Below are 11,804 nucleotides of genomic sequence, written 5' to 3' on the forward strand. Positions count from 1 at the left end.
ATGTCCTAGCTAACCACATCTGCCACAAATACTCGAAATCCAAGTGTACTCAACATCCACTAAAAATATATTACCTTGTTTGTCATCCAAGGAAATTTGATTCGGGAAGAGCATCCAATTCTACTTCAACTAGTAAATTTGCTTCTCCCAAAGTAGTCGTTTCAAGACGAGGTTTATGTGTTTGCATAAGCTCACCAAGTCCAGAAGCAACGTGACTGAGGCCTAATCTTTAGTAGCAACAATCCGAAACATTTTTGAGGTTGGCCCAAACTGGTATAGTTGAACTTTCTGGGACTTTGAGTGAGCTCGTTGGTTTCCAGGGTGAAACGCACAACAAGAAGTCAGCAACATGCCATATATCTCTCTGAACTACCCATTATCGAGTTGATTCATGGGGAATGTAAAACATGTAAGACAAATCGGTTTTCTTACGACAACCTATTCTACAGAATCTTCCCCACAACCTATTCACTACAGCATGAAATAAACCTCCGGGAGGAAGAGAGCAACGGTGAAGCTGACCAATAACATACTCTTTTTTATTGTCCGGTCCTATGCTTAGTACTTGTGAAGGAATTGAAACCTGAGGTGTATCGTAGAGTCGGAATGTAGGCTTGGCAGCTTAACAAAGGTTCCTGGAGGAGGCCGGGTTCATTCTGGCAGCCCATGAAAATCTTAGCGTTCCATCTTCTTTGAGTTCCAAAACATGTATCTTCTGAACCGGTGTAAGAGGAAACTCTCTAGTTGCTATTTGATGATCTTTTTTCTTCTGGTTTTGACCAAGTCCGTCAGTCGATGATGGCCAGAAGGAATCAAGTGAAGATGCAAGTGAAGCTTGTAGATGTCAATAGTCTTTCATGACTAACTAGGCGACGAAGTCACTGATGCTGGATGCATTAGTCGTTACTACATAAGGCATGCGGAGTGTGAGTTACCATGTGGATGCAAGATATGCTGAGATAGAGAAGGATAAACTGAGGGTTTATGTCTTGACGTTGTTGTTGAAGTAGTTGCTGAGGCAGTGTGTGTCAGAGAATGAACCAGGAGGCATGCGGAGTGGTAGAGACCATGTGGACGCAAGATGCTGAGCAGGTGTGGGATAAACTTGAGGAGCAAGTTTATATCGTGGATAAAAGGCAAGAGATAAACTTGGGGAGTAAGTGCATTTTAAGAAAATGAAAATGTACTTATTGATATGGAAGTTGTTCATATCCATGTTCATTGGATACTATGGTTTTAGGAACGTGAAGATCACTATAAAAGAGCTATGGAGTCGTGTGTATTCCATAAGACACTGACTATTATTATAGAGGAAGGGTGAAAATTCCTTAGGGGTGTTCTTGGGTCGTGCTGAAGCAGTTGCTGAAATACTGACGACAGAGAGAAGTTTGGGTAGATTAGGAATCTTTCAGTAGCAGCTGTTATGGTGTTAACAGACTGTGTAAAGCTGATAAACAAGTCTTGTAATAGATTGTTTAGGCGATTTCTAATAAAGCAATAGTTGATTATTTGTATCTATTTTATCTCTTGATTTATTTTCTGCATTACCTCGTATAATAGCATTGTTACGTCCACAAATCTATACAATGGTTTAGTTGTAAGAAACGATCAACTAATCGCATACAATAGTACGGTATTTCTTTAGTTTATTTCTCAAATGAAAAATCAAATAGAAAAACTACTAGACAATAAAATATCTATGAAGCTAGAGTTATTAGGTTAAGAAATTCCATACAATTTGCCATTTTGTCTATCTTGCTTGAAACTGAAGTAAATCGTAAAATCATCTTATAACAAATCAATCGATCAGATTTTTTAGTATTGTTATTATTTTTTGTTACAAAATATGTATGATGGTGATATCTAGCTACTATTTGGGTTAATTGCAGCTAATAGGTTGTCGAAGAGCAACATCTAACATTTTCTGAAGGTATTGCTAATGTAAATCAATTGAACACGAAAACCTATCTAAAGGGTCTCCAAATTAAAGCTACTATATATGGCTCAAAGAAGCAGTGGGTTGGTAAGATGGGTTTATTTCAAACACTTGCATGTGTACATACATGTTCTTTCCCGCTATTGCAGTAGGCGATGACTGATGAATTCAACGAATACAATCATAGGTTCTGCTCATTTTTATATTTTAAATAATATATTTGACTGGACGGTACCTATTTTTTACAGGACGATGTTGGTCTCTTAGTTATTGTTTTAAACAAAGTTTTAAAAATTGGTATAGTTTTTTTTTTTAATAAAAGGCTTAAAATTGGTATAGTTGGTCTTTTAAAAATTGTTTTAAACATCTTGGCTATGTTGTTCAGCTGATTGAAACGGGGTTTTAAGCGGTTAAAAATCAATTTAGATCTTCGCCTAATCGAAAATTTCATATAAAATGCCTAATTGTTTTGAACATTAATTTTACTTAATAAACAAATTTTAGTTAAGATCGTATTAATTATTGAACTGTTAAAACAAATGTAGAGAAGTACGAGCATACATGTTGATTCTATTGTACGCTCCGGTGTTCATCAGAGATAGAGGTCTCGGCCTCTTCAATCTTCTTCCCACGCCTAACCCCCTTTTTTGCTTTAGATCTGCCTGTTGTTTGCTTTCTGTTTTACTTGTACCCTAGCCACAGCTGTTTTCCGACTAGCTGGACTGTAATCATTCGATTTTCCCTTCATGAACGAATTAAATGAATTGAATTAAAAAAATTCTTTGTCATTCATTCCAATACCATTTTATGAAATAGGAAAATATTTGGTAAAATTTGGATAGAATATATATCTGAATCAATTCATTTATCGTTAATTGGTTTTTGAACTGGAAACCCATAGAGTTATCTTTTTTTTTTTTTTAAACACATACTTACTTTCATTAAAAACTCAATCTTTTTCCATACAATAAAAAGAGGGAATCACTCATCTTCTTTGTCCATAAGCATAAAATGCAACAAATAAATAAGATAAACGAGATAAGTCTTCAACCGAAGATGACAGCAAATTCGAGACGATGCTTGAATGCGTCGGGGAAGCTTTCACGACAAAATCGGACAGCTTAGAGATAGTCACAAGTGACGTTGAGAGACAGTTCTCACTAACAAGAAAAACCGATGAGTTATCTTAACATGATGACCTCTTTCCAAAGCGTGTTCCGAAATATGATATATAGTCTTCAACTCTTGATAGTTGATATGCAATGTGATTCTACTGAAAACGCGGTTCCCTGCGGCAAAATAGAAGTCATCAAAGTTGACAAATCAAACTCTAAACTTGCAAACATTGGTGATCCCTGCGTGGGGGCCCCGGTAAAAGGACCACCAAGGCAACAACCACAGTCGCGAAGATCCAGCAAACACCACTCGTCTCACCAACCCCCTTCACCGGGTCCCATATTATCTCAGATATACAGTCATCAGTGCTACTTTTTCTAAATCAGCCACATAAACTCACTCTCTTTTTTATTTGTATTTATTTATCATCCATAAGATACAACACCTCAGACAAAAAAAATGTATGACGTGTTTCAATAAATAGAACAAAATTTTTTTTATGAAAATAAATTCATCAGGTAACGATTGTATTTTTGAGTTTATCAAAACTACTAGAAAGAGAACAATATATTCGGTGACCATCTACATAATCCATAATATACAGTTTGTAAGTAATTTTGATAATTTAAAAAATAATTTTAGATACTTATAGAAAAATTCTCTAGGATAGTTTTTTTTTAAATTATTATCACAAAATAGCCATCAATATATTTTTACCCTAGAATTAACTAATCTAAACTTAGGGTTTAGAGTTAAGGGGTGTGGTTTTGGGATAAAGTTTCAAACTTTAAAAAATAAAAAATAAAAAATAAATATTAAAAATTTCAAAATAAAAAGGGTTATTTTGGTCATTTTTTTAGAGCTATTTTGTGACAAAAACTTAAAAATAACTATCCGAGAGAATTGCCCAAACTTATACTATATACATTATATTTTAAAATTTTAGGAACCATAAAGCAAAGTTTCATTTGACTATGCTCAGAATAAGCTTATGTATACAATGAATAAGCTTATGTATACAATGATATTGTGTTACTCAACTAGATCAAAATACAGCAAATCAGATCATAGAGCGGAGGAAAGCCATATAATCAAAATACATTTACTCGAGAATATGACACTATATTTTTTCACTTTGTAAGTATCATCTTTGAAACCATTGGGGGCGAAGAATGAGAAATTGCAGACGGTTGAACATTGGCATATGACCCTAATTAACATCCATAATCCCATTGTGATTTCACAAGAAAAATAACTAATATCTTCTCCTAATCAACATCTTGCTCTTCTTGATTTTATGAGATTGTGTTTCCTGACTCTCATATGACCTGAGCAAATATAAAAATTCATTGTCAGAACCAGAACATAAATACTTGATACAAAGTCTGATCAAAGCAAACAACATAAATTACATGTAAACAACATGTCTATAGAGCTTTTCAATAGCAGGCATCCATAAAATTTTGACCGGTGATTGCAATGGCTAACTCAGCTCTCAGAAAGTAGGCGATAAGGCTCATCAAACCCACCATCTTCATCATTTTCAACATCTTTCAGAAGTTTCTGTGTCCTATCAAGACGATCAAGCTTGGTTTTTCCATTAAATGAAAGTTTTTGCAAATCCCATTCCTCTGTCAGTTTCTCCACTCTCTCTGCCATCAGCTCTTTCTCTTCAGCTATGCGCTTTATGTCCTCAATCTCCACTATTTCTACTGCACCTTAAAAATTACCAAAAACAAGAGATATAAACATAAGGAATCATGATATGGTAGTACCACACAAAACACACATGCTTAAAATGAGGGAGACAGCACAAAAGGTTTAAAAAAATCTGCTCACAAAACAGTTCATATGGAGTAGCATACCTTTCACTGAACGCTTCTTGGCCTCTGCATATTCGATAGACATTTTATGCAGGCAACTCAGATCAACTTCATTTCCCTGATAAGCACAAAAGAAAACACTAAAGGGTCAATAGAGATTTGCAAATAAGCAAATTCTGGTAATGTATATACTTAAAAAGATTAGGTATCTATCGTTTGCTATCCTAATCAAATATAATCAAATATATTTAGATTGTGTTTATCTATCGTTTGTTTATCCTAATCAAATCTATCTAGATTGTTATGCTCTATTATTCATCATATTATAAAGTCAATCTATTATAATAAGTTCCAACTATTATTTCAAATTATATTATTGTAAAGGTTTTTTGTATAATCTACAATATACGGCTTAAGTTGCATATGTCGTTTGGATATATAAAGTTTGTTTGATCTAATTAAGTTGTGATTCCAGTTCTATATATGATATTCCTTATAGTATGATTCACTATCATATTATTTAATAAGGTCCTGCTAAGAAGACACATACATTTTTATTTTTATCCGGTCTCTCGAAGATACTATCAAATCCAGCTATTTTTCCAACTAGTTCCCCCTTCACAAACATGGATCATTTCTTTGGGAGAGTCCTCCCGGAAATGGAGATCACCAGTTTGCATAGATACTATGGTATGTTTGAAAGGGAAGAAATAAGAAAGTTTTCAGTAATCTAGTTATGGACTCTAGTGAAACGCTTAAGTTGACAGAAACATATTCAACACTTTGGATTGAGACACATATGCTGAACACACAGAGGGCAACACCACAAGTAGAAGTCGTGAATCTACCATCAATTCCAGAAAGGTGGTGTTTTACAGATGGTTCTTGGAAAGAAAATAATCTTTTCTCAGGATAAGATTTTTACAGTACTTTAGAAGGGTTCAATGGCGGAGCATAAACTTTTTGGACTGGGTTCAAAATTTTTTTTTTAACATAACTACTAAATTATATAAAACTATATTCTCCGACCTTCAAATTTTTTTTTATTACAGTTTCATTAACAACATCTTTAAATTTTGTTTCGATTAAAAAAAATAGAAAAATACTTATTCCAACCAATTATCATATTGATCAAACTAAGAATCATTAAACCGCTTTGATGTATTTTTATGAGTCTTACTTTAAAATTATGAGCACGAGGTTGACAAAGTTCTCAAGTTAAATATTTGTGTTTTACCTTGTTTCTTTGATTATGGTGATATCGCATTTTTTTCACCAAGATCATCTAGATAAGTTGGTCATTATTTATCTAATTAATAAAAAATTAACCTATTTCTAAATATGAAACTAACTGTTAAAAATTTTCAAAATATAAACATAAATTCTAAATATTTTTATTAAATTTGAATCAATGAATCATAATTATCTTTATTTTGATAACTAAATAATCGAGACACCAAAATATAAGATAAAAAAAGAACCCAACTTGAAATTCTGGTACACGAGCTCTTGCATTTGTCGAAGAAGAGGAGTTTGTTTATTAATTTGTTTTTAATGTTCCAGATATAAATTACTATACTATTTAAGCCTAATATAATTTGGGCTTAACACTAATATGTAACTAACCTTAAGATAAAACGTGTATTGATTTCATGATTTCTTGCAATAGTAAACATTGAGATAAAAATTAATACAAATCAAAATTTTAACAAATAAATGATATAAATGTATTCGTTATATAATTTTGTCTTTAAATTTTAATGTTTTAATTATTTTTGTGGTGTTCTATTTTTTAGTGGGGTCAAATTTGTTTTGTATTAGAGTCAATACATTTTTACTTAAAAGAAATATAAATATATTTTTTTAAAATAGTGGGGTGAGCTGACCCCACTCCTCCTTCATTACCTCCGCCCCTAGAAGGGTTAGAGGGTCTGATGGGGACAAGAAATGTTAGAGCCAGTTTTCTTTTTTTCATGCGGAGGTGGAAGCATGTTTTGTCTGTGGAGTTGGCTTCGGTCATGGTTTTGGAATTGGTATATTTTCCGTTTATTCCACTTCATTCTGGAATCAGTTAAGGCCTTGAGTACAACAAAAATCCCTTAAGTTTTGATACAAAATATTCTCCAGAGTTTGGACTAGGCTCTCTTATCGACAGATCGCAGACCACACACAATAAAATTTAGGCAACACATCCTTACTAAAACCCATTGGTGTCTTCTAAAACCTACTTCACACTTATGATTTCAAACCTGTAAAAGCTCCACTTTCCAGACAAAAACTTTTTATATTCAGTTAAGAGTAGCGTTCTCATCACATATATACATCATTGAGGGTAAATGACTATCACATATATACATCATTGAGGGTAAATGACGCTAGTTATAAAACAAGGTAGTTTAATGGGGGACATAGAATTGTTTAAGGGTTACAGCCTTTGATGTAGAGGAGGCAGGACATCACACTATATGAAAAGAGATGCTGGATCCATTGATGTCCACAGCCTCTACTTGTTCTTCCTTTCTCAATGTCCTCAACTCATGAATTTGGTTTCCATACTTCTTGGGGGTTCCTCCTTCCCAGAAGCACGACTGTGCTATGTTTCATCTAACTCCTCATCATCTTTTTCCGGAGGATAGATAATGAAGAAGAAGGTATTGATCATCATTTTCGTGCTCCTGAGGTTTCTGACTTCATAATTTTGTGTTCTTCCACCCATCTTTCATGTAAACAGTTTATGGATCAGTTGCTCTATTCTTGACATTTGCTCCCTTTTTCTGATTGACTTTATTGCAGAAACAACGAGTTAGAGGGATTCTCTCCTTTCAAACTTTTTTGCAAATATGAAACTGCAAAACATAGTGCATGAAGGTGGAACAAAGGTAAGGGTTCAAGGTGGGTATTAGCTAAATATGAGTTAGCCATTCCGGATCAACAAGTGGTAAGAAAAAAAGAAGTACTGAATAATAGGTTTCCCTGATCTAATTTCTATAACAAAAAAAAAAAATCAATCAAAATTAGGTCCCAATAAAATGGAGTTTAAATCTTTCTAATGTAACCTAGACATGCAAAAATTATTTGGAGAAGAAGAGATCCAAAATCAGTGTTCCAGTTTGTTTATGTGCTTGCCATTCATTGATGATGGTCAATGAATTAGATATCTTAAAGCACAAGAGTGGTTAAGATCATCAAAAAATAATTTCCTAATAAGCAACAAATTTTGACTCGGTAAAACTGATTAAGTGAAAAAATCAAAATGACTCAAAGAATTAAATGAAAAAGAACCACGATTAATAGCACAAATTTACTTGGTTTACGAAATGACGAGAAATCATTTTGTTTATCAAACACTCAACAATAGTTTGCGATTAGCTGTTTTGACTCAACCATTGGCTATTCGGATTAAAACCAAGGATTTCCTAACATGAATCCATGAACCACTTGATTCCAACTCTCAGACGATTCAGTCAACAACGAGAATTGAAGAGTGGGCTTTAGATAGAGAGAGAGGGAATCAGCGAGGACAGTGAGGAGAGAGAGTGAGGATGGGAAAAGAGAGGGAAATGACGAGGATAAGGGGACAGAAGAGAGATGGAATTGGCAAGGATAATGGGAGGAAGAGAGAGAGAAGGAAGTGGAGGAAGAAGGGTGAAGAAGAAAGAGTAAAAGGGAAGGAAGAGAAAGAAAGAAGTAACGAGGAGAAGAAGAGGGGGAGATGAGAGAGAGAAGGGAGTGGTATGGAGGATTGTGTGGTGGTAATTATTTTCCGAAGAATATTTCGTGAAATGTTGAATTATGTTTGATTTTGTAAAAATTGTTTCGTATAAAAGTGTTTAATTTATTTACAAATTTTTTTTCTTAAAATGTTATCAAAATTAGTTTTATCAAAGTTGTTTCGTCAAAACTGTGTAGATTCTTTTTATACAAAAGTTGTTTTGTAAGACGCTGTCAAAATCTATTTTACGAAAGCTGTTATGTGAAAAAAAAAACAGTTTTTATTTATTTTATGAGAGTTGTTTTGCACAGTTTCACTAAATTTTCTGGAAAAGGTTATAGAAGACCCAGTTTAATGTATCGTCGTTACATTGACATATGTGGATTGATTCTCTAAAATTTCCGGCTCGGTCATCTTTACGACATATTTCGTCTTGTTAAAGCAATTTTAGCGGTTGGTGTCGTTATGATATATTTTAATCCCAACAATAACTTTTCTCGCTACATCTTTTCTTTATCCGCATTACATATAATTGTAGTGGTAACAATAACCATGAATTAATTTCATTTTCTCATACGGTAAAAATAATACGAATAAATGTTTTACATGGATCTGTTGTAAAACAAACATTTTTAACACCTGAAGGTATTGGTCATTCTCATTCTAGACCGAGAAAATTATAAATTGAAATTTTTATACATTTATTTGTATATTAATATCCTAAATTAAAATAATGATTGATTTCATATGTAAATAGCTTTTAAGAAGATAAAACTCATTGTTTACTAACGATCCAATGATGTTGGAGCCCCTCTGTTTTACTATTTTTTTCTAAGTAAATTCCATTAACTCTAGCAATCCATGAACATTTTTTACCACATCGAGACCTCCTGTCTGCACGCCATATTGTTTGAGAATTTTCCATTTTATCCCCTTGTCGTAAGAGACAACGCCATACAATTCTGCTTCCTAACCCTCTCTCTCTAAGAAAAATTTGATATTTATCATTGACTTTTACCTCGTGAAGACCATCAACTTTCGTTTTGTTAGATGAGAAATTAACTTTGAGAATACTACCTGGATTTAGTTTATTTTGAATTTCTATAGTATTCATCAGGCATCCTGCTACTTGACATTGTGGGAGATGGTGATTATCAATATTACACACAATACCTTCATTCAAACCAAAACACATCGCAGTAGCTAGCATAAATATGAGATAACTCATCTTCTTTTATCTAAAATATTTGTTCAAAAATATGATTTTATAGATATTAAAGTGGAATTTATCTATAGTTGTTGGTAAAAATGTTATAATATTTTATTAAATATTTAAAAAGTAATGGCTAAAATTAAAGATATATATAAACCTATCAAATATGTGGACGAAAAGGCATATGAGGTCGAGAAATAAGGTGAATCAAATAAGATTAGACAAAATGAATTAAACATGCAAATTATTATTGCCCACGAAAAGCTAAAAAAAGAACAAAAAACAATACACATATGATATTTAATGAAAGAATTGTCTGAAATACCTCATTTTGAAGGGACATTGTGGAGTCAGTAGTCCGTGCAAAAGGAATTTGTAGAAATAGTTCCATTATTTTGAAATACGAGCGATATCCTTAAGAATTGAGAAGCTAATGGCTATGATACGAAACAACAGTTTAGCGGCACGACTTCAAATTGTAGTCAATGGCAAGCTAATAGCAATTATACAAAACTTTCATTTAATGACAAAGCATTTGCTCTTCAGATTAATCAGCCTTTTCTCCCCCATACACTTTTTGACTTTTGTTACTTCTTAATCTTTCTCTATGTTTTGTGAAATCCTTCTAGTTCATAGTGTTCTTGTGTGCAATATTTCTAGTTCATAATATTGTCTTAATTTGAAAATCTTGTTCTACTTTCGTTGAGTCATATGTCATTGTCTATTGTTGTGTGTATTCTAGGTTAAATGTGAGTCACATGTAACTAATCTTGTCTTGCAAAAAATAAGAAAGTGTTTAGGTCAATATCAAAAACAATGAACATGAATAACATGTCTAGTCTCAGGCTGATTCAAGATAAAAAAATAATGGGTTATTACAGATAGGGAGATAATGTCTTCATTTAATTAATAAGCTCAATTCCTATATTAGGCCATAGTTACGTGATTGTTTGAATGGCAAATGGGTTATCATTCCCTAGTTTGGAACGTGCAAAAATGGCAGGAACATGAGTAAACGGAAAACGTAAATAGCAAGAGAAAACATCCAACATGGCAATGATAAGGGGGACATTTACTAAAACGTAAAACCTAAAAGTGTACCCCACTTTCAGTCAAATGCAAAACCAACCTAAAGGGATAGTGAAAGTACTATTTAATCCTTATGACCAAACAAAAAAAACAGAAATATATTTTACGTTTCTATCATTTGGAAGTCTACACGTAAAAAACGAAGTCTACAAATGTTTAGACTTTCTAAAAAGTCTACCTTACAGACTTAGTTTGTAGTCTACACTCTAATTTGATCTAAAAATTTAATTTTGAAAATGTATAAAAATAATTATAGTGATATTTTTAACTAATCATCAATATAATGGATAATATGAACTAAATAGATAAAAATTTCATATAATTGAACAATTTTCAAGAATATATACTAATTTGGTTATCATGTGGTAGACAATGTTCATAGTTTAGAAACAAAAATGTTCTAACATGTTATGTCTTTTAGTGGTTGATTTCATAGGGTTAGATTTTAGATTTTGTTTGTATTGTTTTATTAACTTAAATCTGCATATTAATGTTTAGTAGTTTATATTTTGTATAATTTAGACTTTTTGATTATCAAGCAAAACATTTAGGGTTTGAGATTTGTGGTTTAGGATTTCGTAAACCTACAAAAAAGTCTATTTAGCTCGAGACGTCATTTTCATTCTATTTTATTGGTGTTTACATAAAATCTATTTTAAATTAAATTTACATATTTATGAATAAGAATGTTAAATCATATATTATAAATATTAAAAATAAATAAAAAAATTTAGTAAGTTTTTTTTTTTTTCGCAAATAATAAAGGGAAAGAAAAAAATCGTTGTAGACTTACAAAGAAGTTCACACATCAAATTTAACCTAACCGGATTTAACCAATATAATATTAACCAAATCGAATTTAAACCAAACCTCTTTTAACCTAACCAGAAAAGTTACCGAGAATATAAATACGAT

At 32.4% G+C, this 11,804-nt stretch overlaps 1 long non-coding RNA gene across 1 annotated transcript; it reads left to right on the forward strand.

Moving 5' to 3' along the window:
• The first annotated feature begins 7,146 nt into the window (after positions 1–7,146).
• Positions 7,147–7,983, forward strand: LOC106319942. The gene is made up of 2 exons (XR_001265633.1): positions 7,147–7,526; positions 7,669–7,983. It is a non-coding gene; the product is annotated as an uncharacterized LOC106319942 (long non-coding RNA).
• The last annotated feature ends 3,821 nt before the right edge of the window (positions 7,984–11,804 follow it).

Source organism: Brassica oleracea, unplaced genomic scaffold (genome assembly GCF_000695525.1).
Source record: "Brassica oleracea var. oleracea cultivar TO1000 unplaced genomic scaffold, BOL UnpScaffold00703, whole genome shotgun sequence".
Taxonomy (NCBI): Eukaryota; Viridiplantae; Streptophyta; class Magnoliopsida; order Brassicales; family Brassicaceae; genus Brassica; species Brassica oleracea.